This window comes from Crinia signifera, chromosome 4, assembly GCF_055691185.1.
Source record: "Crinia signifera chromosome 4, ASM5569118v1, whole genome shotgun sequence".
NCBI lineage: Eukaryota > Metazoa > Chordata > Amphibia > Anura > Myobatrachidae > Crinia > Crinia signifera.
The window spans coordinates 316814454-316832766 of record NC_139220.1 but is presented as its reverse complement, the minus strand read 5'-3'; the positions used below and the strand labels follow the sequence as shown (position 1 = coordinate 316832766).

The 18313-nt window shown below is 48.9% G+C and overlaps 2 pseudogenes across 1 annotated transcript in view; one reads left to right on the top strand and one right to left on the bottom strand.

The window, feature by feature from the left end:
• The window catches only part of LOC146075884 (uncharacterized), a 38597-nt pseudogene extending 23825 nt beyond the window's left edge, over positions 1–14772 (bottom strand). Inside the window, exon 1 of the transcript XR_014473649.1 lies at positions 14654–14772. The product of XR_014473649.1 is annotated as an uncharacterized LOC146075884 (transcript). The remainder of the gene's footprint in view (positions 1–14653) is intronic.
• LOC146076330 (U2 spliceosomal RNA) lies at positions 10871–11002 on the top strand (annotated as a pseudogene).
• Positions 14773–18313: the final 3541 nt, after the last annotated feature.

Genomic DNA, 18313 nt, shown 5'->3' with positions numbered 1-18313 from the left:
TTATATATGTATTAGAATGTTCATGTGGCCTTTTTTATGTGGGTCGGACATCAAGACAATTAAAAGTCCGTATGGCAGAGCATGTATACAACATCCGTAAAGGAATGCTCACCCACACTGTTTCAGCTCATTTTAAAACTCATCATGAATCTAAAGAAATTAATATTGTAAATTTCTGGGGGATTCAACAAATACAAGCAAGATGGAAAACCAGAGATATTGACAAGAGACTTGCTAAAACTGAAATGAGATGGATTCACCGTTTGGGAACCTTGGTTCCAGGTGGCCTAAACGGTGATTTCGAGCTGAAACATTTTTTAACATAAGTAATATCTGTCTCTTTTACCCCCTTTTTTCACTTTTGTATACCATTTTATTGAACTATTTTATTGATGTATTTTTAACATTTTTTAAATAGGAAGGTTCAAAAAACATCGATATCATCGATAAATAGAAATATGCACTTTATGTCAATTTGCACTTTTCTTTGCACCAGCACTTTCCTCCGTGAATAATGAGCACATAGCACTTTGGTAATATATATATTTGAACATATGATTGATGCATTGTCTCTTTTCATTTAGATCTGATGCTATAACGGAGTGAAACGCAAAAAACCCGGCATTTCCGGGCAGGTGGAACGCACCACCATTTTGTATGGCCGCACTGCGCATGCGCAGCCGGCGGAACACACAAGCCGGAGCTTGTGAAACGCACGGCCATCTTGGAACGCCGGACTGCGCATGCGCAGCCGGCGTCAGGTGTATTGAATGCCAGCAATTATTGTGCTTATAAATACAGCCTTCCGACAGTCCAGGATAGGCGCTATTGATAAAGGTGAAAACCGAAACGCGTTTAGCGCGTACTGGACTTTCTGTGGACCCCTAACTGTGTGACTTCTTGGCTGTCTTTTGGTTTCCGGAGTCTGACCTTTCCGGAGGGTCAGTGAATTCCATCAAGCCCGGCGAATCAGAAGCTGCAGGAGGTTCCAGTTTGCCTTGTGGGACACTATTCATATGCTTTTACCCTATCTCCTATATGTGAGTGTAAACCCCTAATAAAACCCCCTTTATGTGTACAATCTGCACTATTTTTTGCTTTCTTCTGCATTCATTCCATGTCTAACTGCTGGGGAATCAGGAGGAGCTGTCATTGCCAGTTGGATAAATATGAATACGCTTATACCAACTAGTAAAGTGTGAGTTTACAACTATTCCACATTTTGCTTATTAGTGTATAACAGTCTGCACTAAATCTTGCCATATTTCTCCTTGGAATTATGCATGCAAATTGGGCTGCATAAAACCAAGGTTGTTTCCACAGATTATAAAACGTGGATCTGAGGATTTGAATACTGCCTTAAAGGGATAGTACCTTTTCTTTTATTTTCACATGGTGTATATGGGGAGCGCTTTACTGATTTTGTGCATTCTTTCTATGCTGTACCTATATGGACTTCGGCAGCAGTGATATTATACATTATCTATTTATCTCTCTCTCTCCTCATATATATATATATATATATATATATATATATATATCTATCTATATATATATATATATATATATATATATATATATACATACACACACACACACATACAGATATATATATATATCTATATATATATAGATATATATATATATATATATATATATATATATATATATATATATATATATATATATATATAGTCCCAATAGGCTGCCATTCCAAATGCTGGATCAATCTATGGATGCCTGTTGCCCTCCATTTACCCTGCCTGCACACAGGGAAATAAATAAAAGATTTTTGGTGGGCGGACTCTGAGACGCTTTAAAATCAGCAATGAATGAGTCGGTGCTTCTTTATCAACGTTTCAAACTTTATATTTTTCGTCAGGATATAAAGACAAAGATGAATATAACGGTACTTGTTTCTTAGATGAGATGGATTTGATGAAGTCCATCTCACAAAGGAAACAATGTGAAATGGGCCAATATGACCCATTTCACATTTTATATGGCCCCGTCGTCACCCCACGATTGACGCGAACCCGAAGCGTGGCGAGCGCAGTGAGCCCGCGAGGGGCGGTGGTGCGCGTCCTCCGACCTTTTCATTCCCCTACTATCCACGTCGGCGTGGAGTTGAGAATATAAAGTGTGGCGAGCGCAGCGAGCCCGAAGCGTGGCAAGCGCAGCGAGCCCCACGAGGGGACGCGTATACCTGTGAAGTAATACGCATCCGCTCGCCACGCTTCGGGCTCGGTGGCTCGCTGCGCTCGCCACACTTTATATTCTCAACTCCACGCCGACGTGGATAGTAGGAGAGTGAAAAGGTCGGAGGACGCGCACCGCCGCCCCTCGTGGGCTCGCTGCGCTCGCCACGCTTCGAGTTCGCGTCAATCGTGTTGTGGCGTTGAGGGTGTAAATTTTGGGCTGTAGGAAATATTTTACATTGAATCTAATGTGAAATCGGGTCCCAGGGACCCTATTCACATTTGATTCAATTAAAAAATTGTGTCGATCGCATCGCATGCGATTTGGTCGCATGCGATGCGACCGACGCGATTTTTCCGACACGACCACCCCGATGGAAATCGGTGTGGCCGTGCTAGGAAACAAGTACCAATATAACTTACCTATATAGTGTGCAAACACCTCAGTGAAGGCGCCAGACTCCCGCCGCAGGCGCGGGTGAGATGACGTCAGAACGAGAGAACTCCCATCCCCATAGTGACAAAACAACTAAAGCTGGGTACACATCTATACAATCCCTGTTTTCTTGCGACCGTTCGACTGACCGTAGACGCGTCGGAGCGTCCACAAACAACAGCCGATACACGTGTACACACCTCCGCCTCCCCCCTCTGTTTATCTCTTCACTGGCTCCCCATTCCTTTCCGAGTTCTCTTTAAACTCCTCACCACCACCTACAAGGCTCTCTCCTCCTCCACAGCTCCCTACCTCTCTTCACTGATCTCTATCCACACTCCCTCCCGTCCTCTTCGCTCCATCACTGACCGCCGACTGACCTCTCACCTAATCACCTCCTCCCACTCCCGTGTCCAAGATTTCTCTCGCGCTGCCCCCCTGCACTGGAACAACCTCCCGCCACCCATCAGGCTATCTGATTCCCTTACCTCCTTCAAGCGCTCCCTCAAAACCCACTTTTTTCGACTAGCCTATCCCTCCTCCTAACCTCTTTTGATCCTCCTATCCTGCCTCCGTTCCCCTCCGTTCCTACTTATCCTATTGTATTTCGTTCGTCCACCCACCTATTTTTAGTATGTTAACTCTTATGAGCAGGGCCCTCCTTCCTCACGTACTCACCCTACCTCATTACCTCACCTGTGCTCCTGTCCTGTTCTTCCCTTCCTCTACTTCATCTTCGGTCTCCTTGACTATTTTGACACCTACTTCTGAACTGATGCTGATTTTAGTTCTACCAGCTATACCCCTATTTAGGTACTTGTGTATTTTGGCGGCGCCCATCGCATCGCATACCATAACACATACGATGGTATGCGATGCGACGCGATATCGTACGATAGTGCACGATGGCATACAATTTTGAAATTGTATGCCATTGTACATGGCATACGATGCCATACGATGCGATGTGATGCGATTAAACATTGTATAAGCACTCTAATGGGTGCTTATACAATGTTAAGCACCCAAATGGGTGCTTACAATGTTAAATGCACCCCCACGCCACCCCCCACTATAAACGTGAACCCGAAGCGTGGCGAGCGCAGCGAGCCCGCGAGGGGCGGCGGTACGCGTCCTACGACCTTTTCATACCCCCACTATCCACGTCGGCGTGGAGTTGAGAATAGAATAGTGTGGCGAGCGCAGCGAGCCCCGCGAGGGGACGCGGACACCTTCACAGGTAAATGCGTCCCCTCGCGGGCTTCACAGGTGTCCGCGTCGCCACGGACACCTGTGAAGCCCGCGAGGGGACGCGTATAACTGTGAAGGTATCCGCGTCCCCTCGCGGGGCTCGCTGCGCTCGCCACACTATTCTATTCTCAACTCCACGCCGACGTGGATAGTGGGGGTATGAAAAGGTCGTAGGACGCGTACCGCCGCCCCTCGCGGGCTCGCTGCGCTCGCCACGCTTCGGGTTCACGTTTATAGTGGGGGGTGGCGTGGGGGTGCATTTAACATTGTAAGCACCCATTTGGGTGCTCAAAAGCACCCTTTAGGGTGCTTATACGATTTTTGGTCGTATAGGGGGTCAAAATCGCATCGCATCGCATGCCATCGGGTGCATGGCATGCGATGCGATCTGTTCGTCGAACGACGGACATCAGGGGCGCCGCCAAAATACACAAGTACCCCTATTTATACTGTATCTTTCTACACACCCTGTACGTTACCTTTAAATTTTTTTTTTTTTGCTATGTACGGCGCTGCGGACACTTTGTGGCGCCTTATAAATAAACGTACTACTACTACTACTACTACTGTACAATTTTACTTGCGACGTCCGATGTACTCCCGTCCAAACAGCCGCAAGAATAAGATTGTACCACCGCACACATTCTCTCGATTTCGGCTATTGACACGATATATATATAAACAAAATTATCATAATGGGCTGGGTTAAAATCCCGAAGCCGGAATCCCGACCGCCGAAATCCCGTAACTTTCTCCCTCCGTTTCATGTGTCACCCTAGGGCCTGTCGACCTTCAGCGGCCGACCCAATGCATGTCGACCTAGTGAGCCTTTACCACTACCAGGTCAGGTACCTGCCCCTTCTGTTCTATATATAAATATGTATATATAATGTATCTCTATAGCTGTCATAGGGGATTGGTCGTACACCACTACCAGGTCAGGTACCTGCCCCTTCTGTTCTATATATAAATATGTATATATAATGTATCTCTATAGCTGTCATAGGGGATTGGCCGTATACCACTACCAGGTCAGGTACCTGCCCCTTCTGTTCTATATATAAATATGTATATATAATGTATCTCTATAGCTGTCATAGGGGATTGGCCATATACCACTACCAGGTCAGGTACCTGTCCCTTCTGTTCTATATATAAATAAGAGGATTTGGGGTACTTACCGATAAATCCATTTCTCTGAATCAGCAGGTGACACTGGAACTCACATTGGGGTTTAGAGCTGGGACAGCTGGGAACTAGGCACTACTTATTTGATTAGGGAAGGCTGGCTCCTCCCCTCTAAGCCCAATCAGCCCCCAGTTAGGAAATTTTCCTACTAGAGGAGATGGTAATAGTAAATCGTTCATTGAGACAACAACATTCATCAAATCATACTATAAAAGTAACCAAACTTGCACGAAAGAACACAAAAGGCAGGAAAAACTCCAGAGCTGGGAGGGCGTCCAGTGTCACCTGCTGATTCAGAGAAATGGATTTATCGGTAAGTACCCAAAATCCTCTTTTCTCTATCATGCAGCAGGTGACACTGGAACTCACATTGGGGAGGTTCCAAAGACCATGCCCCGGGTGGGAGAGTTCTGTGGATCCTGCAACACCAGACGACCAAAAGTCGTAGATGAAGAGGCAAACGTATCAAACTGGTAAAAGCGAACAAATGTGTTCACTGACGACCACGTGGCCGCCCTACAGAGCTGAGAAGCCGTGGCTCCCCTCTGAGCGGCCCAGGATGTACTCACCGATCTCGTGGAATGTGCCTTCACCGTAGAAGGCGGCGACTTCTCTGCCTGCACATACGCCTGTGCAATGGTCAGACGTATCCACCTGGCCAAAGTCTGTTTCGACGCCGGCCATCCTCTGCGGAAAGCGTCATATAGAACAAAAAGACAATCAGACTTTCTGATAGATGAAGTCCTTGCCACGTAAATCCTCAGAGCCCGAACAACATCCAATGTAGACTGAGAAGAAGAATCACTCCGAAAGGCAGGAACCACGATAGGCTGATTCACGTGGTATTTTGACACCACCTTCGGAAGAAAAGACGGATGTGTACGCAACTCCGCTCTATCCTCATGGAATATAAGATACGGAGCTTTACAAGATAAAGCGCTCAGCTCAGACACTCGGCGGGCTGAAGCTAGAGCCAGTAGTAGAACTGTCTTCCAAACGAGGAACTTTAAAGGTACCTCCTCTAAAGGCTCAAAAGTTCTGGACTGGAGGAAAGAAAGGACCAAGGCTAAGTCCCAAGGAGGTGTTGGTGGGACAAACTGAGGCTGGACCCGTACAACTCCTTGAAGGAAAGTCTGGATCTCAGGAATGAGTGCTACCTTCCTCTGAAAAAGAATGGATAGCGCCGAGATCTGCACCTTCAGAGATCCCAAACGCAGACCAGCGTCCAAGCCCCTCTGGAGGAACAACAACATCCTGGACAACTTAAAAGTTCTGAAAGGCCAACCCTGAGATCTGCACCAGTCCGCATAGGCACGCCAGATGCGATGATAGTGAGCCGCCGAGGATGGCTTACGAGCCCTCAACATAGTCGGAATGACTGAACTTGGAATTCCCTTCGCCCTTAACACTTCGGTCTCAAGAGCCACGCCGTCAAATGGAGGGACGCCAACTTCTGATGGTGGAACGGACCCTGTTGAAGAAGGTCGTGCCGCTGGGGAAGAGGAAATGGTTCGTCCGCCAGAAGCTGCTGAATGTCGGAGAACCAACTTCTGCGCGGCCAACATGGGGCAATAAGAATTGCCTGGACGGATTCTCTTTTCAACCTCTTTAGAACCTGACCCAGAAGTGGAAGAGGAGGAAACAGGTACACGAACCTGAATGTCCACGGCATTGCTAGGGCGTCGGTCCCTATGGCGTAAGGATCTCTTGTCCTTGCCACATATCTTGGAAGCTGATGGTTTTTTCGGGATGCCATCAGATTCACCTCGGGAGTCCCCCAACGATCCGTGAGCTCCCGAAACACCTCGGGATGTAGAGTCCACTCTCCTGGATGGAGATCCTCTCTGCTGAGAAAGTCTGCCTCCACGTTCTCTACTCCCGGAATGAACACGGCAGTAAGAATCACCTGCCTGCTTTCTGCCCATTGCAGAATCTTGGATACCTCGTGCACCCCTGTCGGTTCACATAGGCAACCGCTGTGGCGTTGTCTGCTTGAATCTTTATTGGTCTTCCCTGAAGATAATCCTGTGCTGCTAGCAAGGTGTTGTAAATTGCCCTTAGCTCCAACACGTTCATGGATAACTGACTCTCTCTGAAGTCCCATCTCCCCTGCAGACGAAGACCGAGCACCACTGCTCCCCAACCCCTCAGACTTGCGTCTGAGGTTAGGAGAATCCAGTCCCAGATGGCAAATCTTTGCCCCTGTCTGAGGTGCTCTGAGTGAAGCCACCAGTGTAAAGCCTGACGAGCCCGGGCTGAAAGCCGAACCAGTCTGTGTAGAGACAGATGCGACCCCGCTCCCTTCCTTAGGAGATCCAGCTGGAAAGGTCTGGAATGGAACCTTCCCCATGTTACCGCTGGGAAGGAAGCCACCATCTTTCCCAAGAGCTGAACACACAAGTGAAGCTGAACTCGACGCGGTTGCAGAACCCTGCGGGTCATCACTGTTATGGAACTGATCTTGTCCTCCAGTAGGAACACTCTCTGAACCGAAGTGTCCAAACAGAGTCCCAAAAAAAGAATCCTCTTGGAAGGAATCAGAGTGGACTTCTTGAAATTTAGGAACCAACCCAGGCTGACGAGGGTCCGAACCGTCAGATGCGCGTGTTCCTCCAGTATTTCCACCGACGACGCCTTGATGAGCAGATCATCCAGATATGGAATTATGGTCACCCCCTGATGTCATAGAGAGGCGATAATGACTGAGAGAGTCTTTGTGAAAACTCTGGGAGCCGATGATAACCCAAAAGGCAGGTCCCTGAATTGAAAGTGATCCTTCCCTATGGCAAACCTTAGGTAAGCCTGGTGAGGCTTCCAAATGGGAACATGAAGGTAGGCATCCTTGATGTCCAATGATAGCATGAACTCGTTCGGTTCCAAGGATGCAATGACAGAGTGAATTGACTCCATCTTGAAAGGTTGGTATGATACCAATAGATTCAGGGACTTGAGATTTAGGATGGGTCTGACTGACCCGTCTGGCTTGGGCACTGCAAAAAGATTTGAGTAGTACCCCTTGCCTCTCTGTGTCGACGGAACCGGGATGATAACCTGAGACTTCAGCAAGATATCTATCGCCCCCTGAAGAGCCGACCTCTTGTCCTGAGACACGGGAAGAGACGTGGTGAAGAAACGTGTGGGGGGAGGAAGGTCGAACTGGATTCGATAACCGTCCGAAATGAGCCTGCGAACCCAAGGGTCCTCCGAAAGGGAGAACCACTGGGTTCTGAAGTCCAACAGGCGAGCTCCCACCACCGGATCCCCCACAAAAGCTGGCAAACCGTCATTCCACCGGCTTCTGAGGTGGCTTAGGCTCCTGTGGTCGAGCGTTGGATTGAGGGCGGGCTCTAGCCCGAGAGCCTCTGGAGGCCTGAAATCCACGTCCTCTACCACGAAAGGACTGCTGCGGACGAAAGGACTGAAAAGACGGTCCCGTATAGTGACGCCGTGCAGGTGGAGCTGCTGAGGGAAGGAATGCTGACTTCCCACCAGTGGCCTGCGAAATCCACTTATCAAGCTCCGGTCCAAACAGGATGTCTCCTGTGAACGGAAGCCCTTCTACTGCTCTCTTGGACTCGGCATTTGCCTGCCAAGAACGCAGCCACAATGCTCTCCTTGCGGAAATGGCGTTGGCCGAAATACGAGCAGATATAAGTGAAATATCCTTCGCCGCGTCACCCAAAAAGGCTGCAGACTCCTTTATGTGCTCTGCTAATTGACCAATCTCATCCCGAGACATACCTGAATCCAAACCCTCTAGGATCATTTCTGCCCATCTAGCATTTGCCTTGTTTACCCAGGCCGATACTATGGCAGGTCTAAGCTGGGCACCCGCCGCCGTGTAAATGGTCTTTAGGGTGGCCTCTAGCTTGCGGTCAGATGGATCCTTCAAAGAAGAAGCTCCCGGAACCGGCAATGTCGTCTTCTTGGATAACCTGGACACAGACGCGTCCACTGGAGGCGGAGTCTCCCACTTGCCTAAAGCAGCTGGATCAAAGGGATATAACGATGGAAAACGTCTAGGCATCTGAAAACGCTTATCCGGGTTCCTCCAGGCTGCTAAAAGTTGATCCTGGTTTGGACAAGGAAAAACAATAGCAGACCTCTTTGTCAGACCAAACAGGTCCAATTCCTGCGGTTGAGGAGCAGGGTCCTCAGGTAAATTAAGAACCTGCTTCACTGCAATAATAAGGGCCTCAATGCCCCCAGGGGTAGGCTCCGGTTCAACAGGATCATCCTGCACCTCCTCCCACTCTCCTTCCTCCATTTCTTTAAACGGAGGCTCCTCGTCAGAATCATCCGACTGAAACGCACTTCTGGCTAACAGAAGCCTGTTTCTGGGTCCTATTCATTGAAGAAGCTAAGGACTCCACAGACTTAGCCAGGGTTAAGGCCCACGCTGGTTCAGCCCTGCGTGACTCTGCCAATTCCGCCGATAATTTGGACATATTCCCTGCTAGCAGGGAAGCCCAGTTAGGAGCAGTGGGCTCGTCTATCAAAGACCCCGTAGGGGAGGCAGAACAGACCTGACAAAGCGTTGGTTTGCCATCTGCAGAGTATTGAGCAAATTTGATGTTACAAGACGTGCAAATGAATGCCTTCTTGGAAGCCTTGGTGCCTGATCTGCCCGTCATGCTCCCCGCGCAAGTCCGGTCCACACAACCTCTTGCGTCCTCCACACACACACACACACACACACACACACCACACTAAAGACACCAGGGGCTGCGGGACCTGGAGGGAAACAAGCTTCGACACCCCAGAATTCACTAAATATCTACCCACAAGGGGTTAACAGGAGTCGCTGGCTGCAGTAGTCCTATGGAATAGGAAAAGAGCAGCCTTTTACACATAGCAACAATTGTCTGTGTGTGTGTGTGTGTGTGTAGCGCATAGCAAAGGGCCGCGCCGTGCCCGCCTCAGGCTTAAAGCCTAAACATTACATCACCCCCTCCCCAGCAGCGTCTGTAACAGCGCCGCAGCGCGCACCTCTCACTCGTGCCCAGCGCTCCGCTGACCGCCCGCTCCACTCCCGCACACCCCTGCCCCTACAAACACTAGGACAGGGGAACCAGAGCAGGAGAGCCGGCAGAGAACAGCGCTGCAGCGGCGGCGCGAATTCCAAGATGGCGGCGCCACGATGCTGCACGTGAAAACGGCAGCAGTTAGGAGGGGGACAAAAAAGCATAGTACTTACCCTGAGGCTGCTACCGCTTGAGTGGCTGGCAGACCCTTTGTAGCATAGGGCTGGTAGAAGCACAAAACGTCTGGGCAGGCACCTTTAGAGAGGCCCTGACCGACAACCTGGTTCAGAACCAGGGGCGCAGGAGACCCGGACCCAAGCTTTTAAAATAAGCAGGGAAGGGCTCTGTATTCACAGTGTAGATAGTAGAAAAACGAACAACCTGCAGGAGCAGGTAGAATGGTGACCAGCTCCCTGAGCACAATTTTCTAACTGGGGGCTGATTGGGCTTAGAGGGGAGGAGCCAGCCTTCCCTAATCAAATTAGTAGTGCCTAGCTCCCAGCTGTCCCAGATCTAAACCCCAATGTGAGTTCCAGTGTCACCTGCTGCATGATAGAGAAATGTATATATAAAATGTATCTCTCTATAGCTGTCATAGGGGATTGTCCGTATACCACTACTAGGCCAGGTACCTGCCCCTTCTGTTCTATTTATAAATATGTATATATAATGTATCTCTATAGCTGTCATAGGGGATTGGCCGTATACCACTACCAGGTCAGGTACCTGCCCCTTCTGGTCTATATATAAATATGTATATATATAATGTATGTATCTCTCGGCCTTTTGGCTAAGATCAAGTGTAGTATCTGTTCTTATCAGTTGAGTCTGGACCGCCCCCTGGCAGAGAATAGAGAAAGCAGTACCGTAGCATCATATTACTGGGCCTGAGGATAGTAACCATCCTCATGTCCTGGGCGAGTGCTAGGAATGGCTTAGTCTCGATGCCCTGCTAGGGAGGGAATACCATTCTCTCCACTGGTAGGGAGGGGAGAAGCATCGGTGCTTTGAGATGGGGCTCTTGTTCAGGGGTCTTTGCCTCTGTGGGAGAGTCACTCGAAAAGCCCGGTCTAGTATCCACTCCCAGGAAGAAGGGAAAAGCTGGGACCGAGTAGATTGCTCTCTGGTCCGGGGGTAACATGTCGCCCCCAGCCAGGGAGACAGCGAAAAGCCCAGCCCAGTACTCAATCCCTGGGAGAGGTGAAACGTCGGGACTGAGTAGGTGGTTTCTTCTTCCTCAGGTGGTCCATTTGGGCCTCTGCGGGGGAGACTCACCGAAAAAGCCCAGTGGAGTATCCATTCCCATGCCGGGGGTCGGAAAGGGCCCACTGGCTGAGCGGAGAAACACTTGGTCGGATGCTGACTGGCTGGCTGCTTGGAGTCCGAGGCTGCACTGTGCCCCCGGGGAAACTCGGGGGTGCCGAACATGCACGGGTGATCCCAAAATCACCATGCACTAGTAAGCACTAGCACTGCGCACTTTCCCTCTAGGTATGCGCTTCACGTTCTTACCTCGTCCTTTTGGATGGGGTAGGACAATTTTTCACACCCCCACCCTGGCCTTCTGGCTAGGGTCCTTTATTATTTATTTCTCTTCCCCCTCTCACGTTTGTCACTTTTCACGTTCCTTGTATTTTTTTTGTAGTTTGTCACGTTTTTTTGGGTTGTGTGGTCGACCCTTTTGGGCCTTCCATTTCCCCAATGTGCCGAAGCTCTCGCCTTTTGGGGAGAGCTTCGGTCCCCCCGAGGACGACCCCGAGCCGCAAGGCGGAGGGAAGTCCACTGCGGGTCTCTCCAAACCATGGGGTGCGGAGGACCCACCGTCCTAACCCTTTCGGGGGTTGAGGAATGAGGGTCTCTCTAAGCTTCGGCGAAGAAGACCCACCGTTCCCTATTTTCCCCTCTTCGGCCTTATGGTTGAGAGGGGTTAGGGGAAAAACGGGGCCCTGTCTCCTAGGAGACGGACCCATTCGATCGCACGGCCTCCTTTGCACGTGTTTAGGCACAGCACTGGTGGTGGGGAGCACACCTCGGGCTCCTGAGTTTTTTCAAACTCATCTCTCTATAGCTGTCATAGGGGATTGGCCGTATACCACTACCAGGTCAGGTACCCGCTCCTTCTGTTCTATATATAAATATGTATATATAATGTATCTCTATAGCTGTCATAGGGGATTGGCCGTATACCACTACCAGGTCAGGTACCTGCCCCTTCTGTTCTATATATAAATATGTATATATAATGTATCTCTATAGCTGTCATAGGGGATTGGCCGTATACCACTACCAGGTCAGGTACCCGCTCCTTCTGTTCTATATATAAATATGTATATATAATGTATCTCTATAGCTGTCATAGGGGATTGGCCGTATACCACTACCAGGTCAGGTACCTGCCCCTTCTGTCCTATATATAAATATGTATATATAATGTATCTCTATAGCTGTCATAGGGGATTGGCCGTATACCACTACCAGGTCAGGTACCTGCCCCTTCTGTTCTATATATAAATATGTATATATAATGTATCTCTATAGCTGTCATAGGGGACTGGCCGTATATCACTACCAGGTCAGGTACCTGCCCCTTCTGTTCTATATATATAAATATGTATATATAATGTATCTCTATAGCTGTCATACGGGATTGGCCGTATACCACTACCAGGTCAGGTACCTGCCCCCTCTGTTCTATATATAAATATGTATATATAATGTATCTCTCTATAGCTGTCATAGGGGATTGGCCGTATACCACTACCAGGTCAGGTACCTGCCCCTTCTGTTCTATATATAAATATGTATATATAATGTATCTCTATAGCTGTCATAGGGGATTGGCCGTATACCACTACCAGGTCAGGTACCTGCCCCTTCTGTTCTATATATAAATATGTATATATAATGTATCTCTATAGCTGTCATAGGGGATTGGCCGTATACCGCTACCAGGTCAGGTACCTGCCCCTTCTGTTCTATATATAAATATGTATATATAATGTATCTCTATAGCTGTCATAAGGGACTGGCCGTATACCGCTACCAGGTCAGGTACCTGCCCCTTCTGTTCTATATATAAATATGTATATATAATGTATCTCTATAGCTGTCATAGGGGATTGGTCGTATACCACTACCAGGTCAGGTACCTGCCCCTTCTGTTCTATATATAACTATGTATATATAATGTATCTCTATAGCGGTCATAGGGGATTGGCCGTATACCACTACCAGGTCAGGTACCTGCCCCTTCTGTTCTATATATAAATATGTATATATAATGTATCTCTATAGCTGTCATAGGGGATTGGCCGTATACCACTACCAGGTCAGGTACCTGCCCCTTCTGTTCTATATATAAATATGTATATATAATGTATCTCTATAGCTGTCATAGGGGATTGGCCGTATACCACTACCAGGTCAGGCACCTGCCCCTTCTGTACTATATATAAATATGTATATATAATGTATCTCTCTATAGCTGTCATAGGGGATTGGCCGTATACCACTACCAGGTCAGGTACCTGCCCCTTCTGTACTATATATAAATATGTATATATAATGTATCTCTCTCTATAGCTATCATAGGGGATTGGCCGTATACCATAACCAGGTCAGGTACCTGCCCCTTCTGTTCTATATATAAATATGTATATATAATGTATCTCTATAGCTGCCATAGGGGACTGGCCGTATACCACTACCAGGTCAGGTACCTGCCCCTTCTGTTCTATATATAAATATGTATATATAATGTATCTCTATAGCTGTCATAGGGGATTGGCCGTATACCACTACCAGGTCAGGTACCTGCCCCTTCTGTACTATATATAAATATGTACAGTGGTCGAAGTGGAAATTTTGAAGTGGGGGTATGGAAATTTTGAAGTGGGGGTATGGAAAAGTAAAGAGTGAATATAGTGCGCACCTTCGGACACCCCCCTGTCCATCAACGTCCCCTGCCAGACTGCCCCGTTGTACAGGGGTATTACAAAAGCACAATATAAGCTGCTGAGTGATCAGAGAGCATCCTGAGGGGGAAAAAAAAACTTTTTTTTTTATCTTCAGATTAAAGTGGGGGTATGCCATACCCCCGTATACCGCCCCACTTCGACCACTGAATATGTATATATAATGTATCTCTATAGCTGCCATAGGGGACTGGCCGTATACCACTACTAGGTCAGGTACCTGCCCCTTCTGTTCTATATATAAATATGTATATATAATGTATCTCTATAGCTGCCATAGGGGACTGGCACTCTGTACAAATGACCCAGCCGCCGGGGCTGCCTTTCTACACTGTATACACCACAGACCTGGCACCCAGAGACCTGAATACAGGAAGAGGCCGCACTGCACGGACCTGTGTAACCAGCAAGTGTAGTCATCAGGGCAATAACAATGTTACACCATGAGGGGTCAGCGTCACGTTACCAGGGCAGCAGCCATTTCCCTCAGGACCTAAGGCAGTTCCCATACAGGGCAATGTGCTTGGTGAGTGCAGGGTGCAGAGGTCACACAGGAAATACAATAATACACAGATTATATACCTCAGCCTGTGATGTGTGTATTCGGAATAGAGTCCGGCCAGCTCCGTCTGCAGACACCAGGGGGACTTGTCTCCTGGTCACGTGACACAGCCTGTCTGACGTCATCCTGTAGTTCTGGAGTTATCTCTGTACTACAACTACGGGTGCCCAGATGTTCCAAACCTGTAATAACATTACAAAGCACAGCAAACCAGTGTAGCATCATTACATATAGGACAAAAGCTAAAGTATTCTAACTACTGCAATGTGACAAATATTACATTTACAGACACAAGGAGATTTCAATAAAGAGGACATTATAAAAAAGATTTACAAAGAAATTTATTGCTTAAGCCAGAGGTTCCCAAATGCGGTCCTAAAGGCACCCCAACGGTCCAGGTTTACATACCTCCCAACTTCTGCCCGCATGAAATAGGGGGCGGGGCATATGCAAATGAGGGCGCGGCTTATGCTAATTAGCCGCGACCTCATTTTCATACGAGAATAGACGCTGTGCGCATGCGCACAGCGTCTATTCTACTAGATTGGGGGTCTCTAAACTGTCACCCCCCCGCAGCGGGACAATGCCTGCCGCGGGTGGGACAGCGGGACAGGACCCGAAAATCGGGACTGTCCCTCTAAAATCGTGACAGTTGGGAGGTATGGGTTTATAGGTATATCCATGGCTAAGCACAGATGGTTAAATCAGACTGCCTGAGTTACTAATGGCCAAGCATGGATATACTTATTACCTGGACCGTTGGGGTGCCTTGAGGACCGTGTTTGGGAACCTATGGCTTAAGCCCTCTAGGGGATACTGTGTCTAGATTAAAAATACAAAAATTATCTTTTTGACTTATAGCCTTTTGTCGTTCTCACCCCTGGCTGATTTTGGTACGTGGTCAATGATTTTGTATTTTAAACTAGATAACAGGTGTCCACAGAAGTGCCGTACTACTGGCTGGTTGACATCCTTGCCTGGCAGGCATGGTGTGATCACCGTCCTACGGTATGTAGCAGGAAGAGCCCGAGCAGCAGACAGCAATTACTAGTGTGACTGTGAGAGACTATGGGGACGGCCGAGGGGTGCTGGGGGTCTAAGTGCCAGGCCCACCAGCAAACTGTCTTTTGGGGGGAGGTGTAATTCCAAGGTGGAAGGCTCAGGCATCGAGACCCTAGAATTATGGGGCCCTTGGGCAACAGCCTATGACATACCTCCCAACTTCTGAAGTTGGGAGGTCGGGACGTTCGTGCGGCGAAAAGGGGGCGCGGCCTCGAGAAAAGGGGGCGTGGCCTCCCGGGGTGCCGCGAACTCCGGCCACGCCCCCATTTTCGCCGCTCGTCGGCGCTGAATAGACGCTGTGCGCATGCGCACAGCGTCTATTCTCGGCAAGCTGGGGGGCTCCCAACTGTCCCCCCCACCGCGGGACAATGGCGGCCCCGGGCGGGACGCGGGAACGTCCCAGAATATCGGGACGTTCCCGCGGTAAGCGTGACAGTTGGGAGGTATGCTATGAAGCCCATGCTTTTAGACGGTCCTGCATATGTCATATGGTTGCATACCTTCCAACTGTCCCACTTCTCGCGGGAACGTCCTTTTTTTCGGGACGGTCCTGCATCCCAGCCGTGGCCGCCAGTGTCCTGCGGCGGAGAGGTGGGGGCAGTTGGGAGTCCCCCCTATCACATACCTCCCAACTTTCAGGGAAATGGAGGCGGGATGCAGGGATTGAAAAATGCAGAGGGCCGTGGACTAATTAAAGGGGCGTGGCCTATACTCGTGGCTCTCCTGCGAGGCCATGCCCCCGATTTGACGCTATGGGGCATGCCCCCAGCCCCCTGGCTGCGGGAATAGATGCTGAGCGCGTGTGCATAGCGTTTATTCACCGCTGCTCAGCAGCCGACAGGGGGGACTCCCAACAGCCCCCCCCCTCGCTGCGGGACACTGCCTGCCGCGGGAGGGATGCGGGAATGTCCCCGAAAACCAGGACTTTCCCGCGGTTTTCGGGACTGTTGGGAGGTATGCTATCACCTGCGAATAGATGCTGTGCGACAAAAACGGCCCCGTGTCACTAGGGAATGGGATCATTCGTCAGACTGCATTTAGGTCTACAAGCATTAGGTCTACACCATTAGGTCGACTTGCATTTATGTCGACTTGACTGAAGGTTGACAGGGTCATTAGGTCGACAGGGTCATTAAGTCGACATATGTTAGGTCGACAGGTGTTAGGTCAACAGGGTCATTAGGTCGACAAGTATAAGGTTGACAGGGTCATTAGGTCGACAAGTATAAGGTTGACAGGGTCATTAGGTCGACAAGTATAAGGTTGACAGGGTCATTAGGTCGACATTGAAAAAGTGGACATGTTTTTTATTTTTCAAGCGTCGACACAGTCATCATAGCACCGCGTCCCCTCGCATGGCACGCTGCGCTCGCCATGCTTCGGACACGGTGCCTCGCTACGCTCGGCACACCATTTTATTCTCCCACCATGCCCTAGTGGATGGTAGGGCATGAAATACCGCCTATCGGCACATGTCGACTCATACAACAGTCAAATGACCCCATGTCGACCTTTTGCCTGTCGATCTTCCCCATGTCGACCTAATCACCCTGTCGACCTTATAAAAGTTGACCTAATGACCATGTCGACCTTCAGTCATGTCGACCTAAATGCATGTCTACCTAAATGCAGGTCGACCTTAATGCAGGTCGACCTAGTGGTGTAGACCTAATGCTTGTAGACCTAAATGCTGTAGACAATATGACCGTATCCCGTCACTAGGCCATGCCCCTAAAATTTAGGCCTCAGGCGTGCAAAGTGTCCCTCCTCCTGCCAGTCCAATGTTGAGAGGTATGCGGTTGTAAGAACTGACATGAAATGGGCTGTTTAAATGCCTCTCATGTGTGAAATGTGGGTTTATGGACTCGGGGACATATTTTAAACATCCACAGTCGGGTTACAAATACAAAATAAATCATGTACTGACGTGCACCTCTCAATTTATCATATACATTATTATATGCCTGTGCGGCTGTATTATGTTGACCAATCAATCCGCACTGTTGAGAGGATGGCTCTACATAGGTCGGCGAACAGACCATGCATGACAAGTAAGGATGGCGACCAGCCGGTAGCACGGCAATTTAAAATCTGTGGACACCTGTTATCTAGTTTACAATACAAAATCATTGACCATGTACCAATATCAGCCAGGGATGAGACCGACAAAAGGCTCTAGGTCAAAAAGATCACTTATGGATTTTTCATTTAGACAATGTATCCGAGATGGTTTAAGGAATAAATATCCTGGAATATCTTTTTGTAATGTCCTCTTTATAACGGTATTTTTAAGCTCTGATACAGAGTTATATTATAAACAGGCTATTTGTAACTATAAAAGTTCCATATTTACATCATACCTCCCAACAGTCCCGACTACCGCGGGAATGTCCCGGTTTCCAGGGACATTGGTGTGTCCCTCCCGCAGCCGGCAGTGTCCCGTGGAAAGGGGGGCTGTTGCATACCTCCCAACAGTTTCGATTACTGTGGGAATGCTCCGGTTTCCGGGGACATTCCCGCGTCCCTCCCGCGGCCGGCAGTGTCCTGCGAGCAAGGGGGGCTGTTGGGAGTCGCATACCTCCCAACTGTCACGATTCCGTCGGGACAGTCCCGATTTT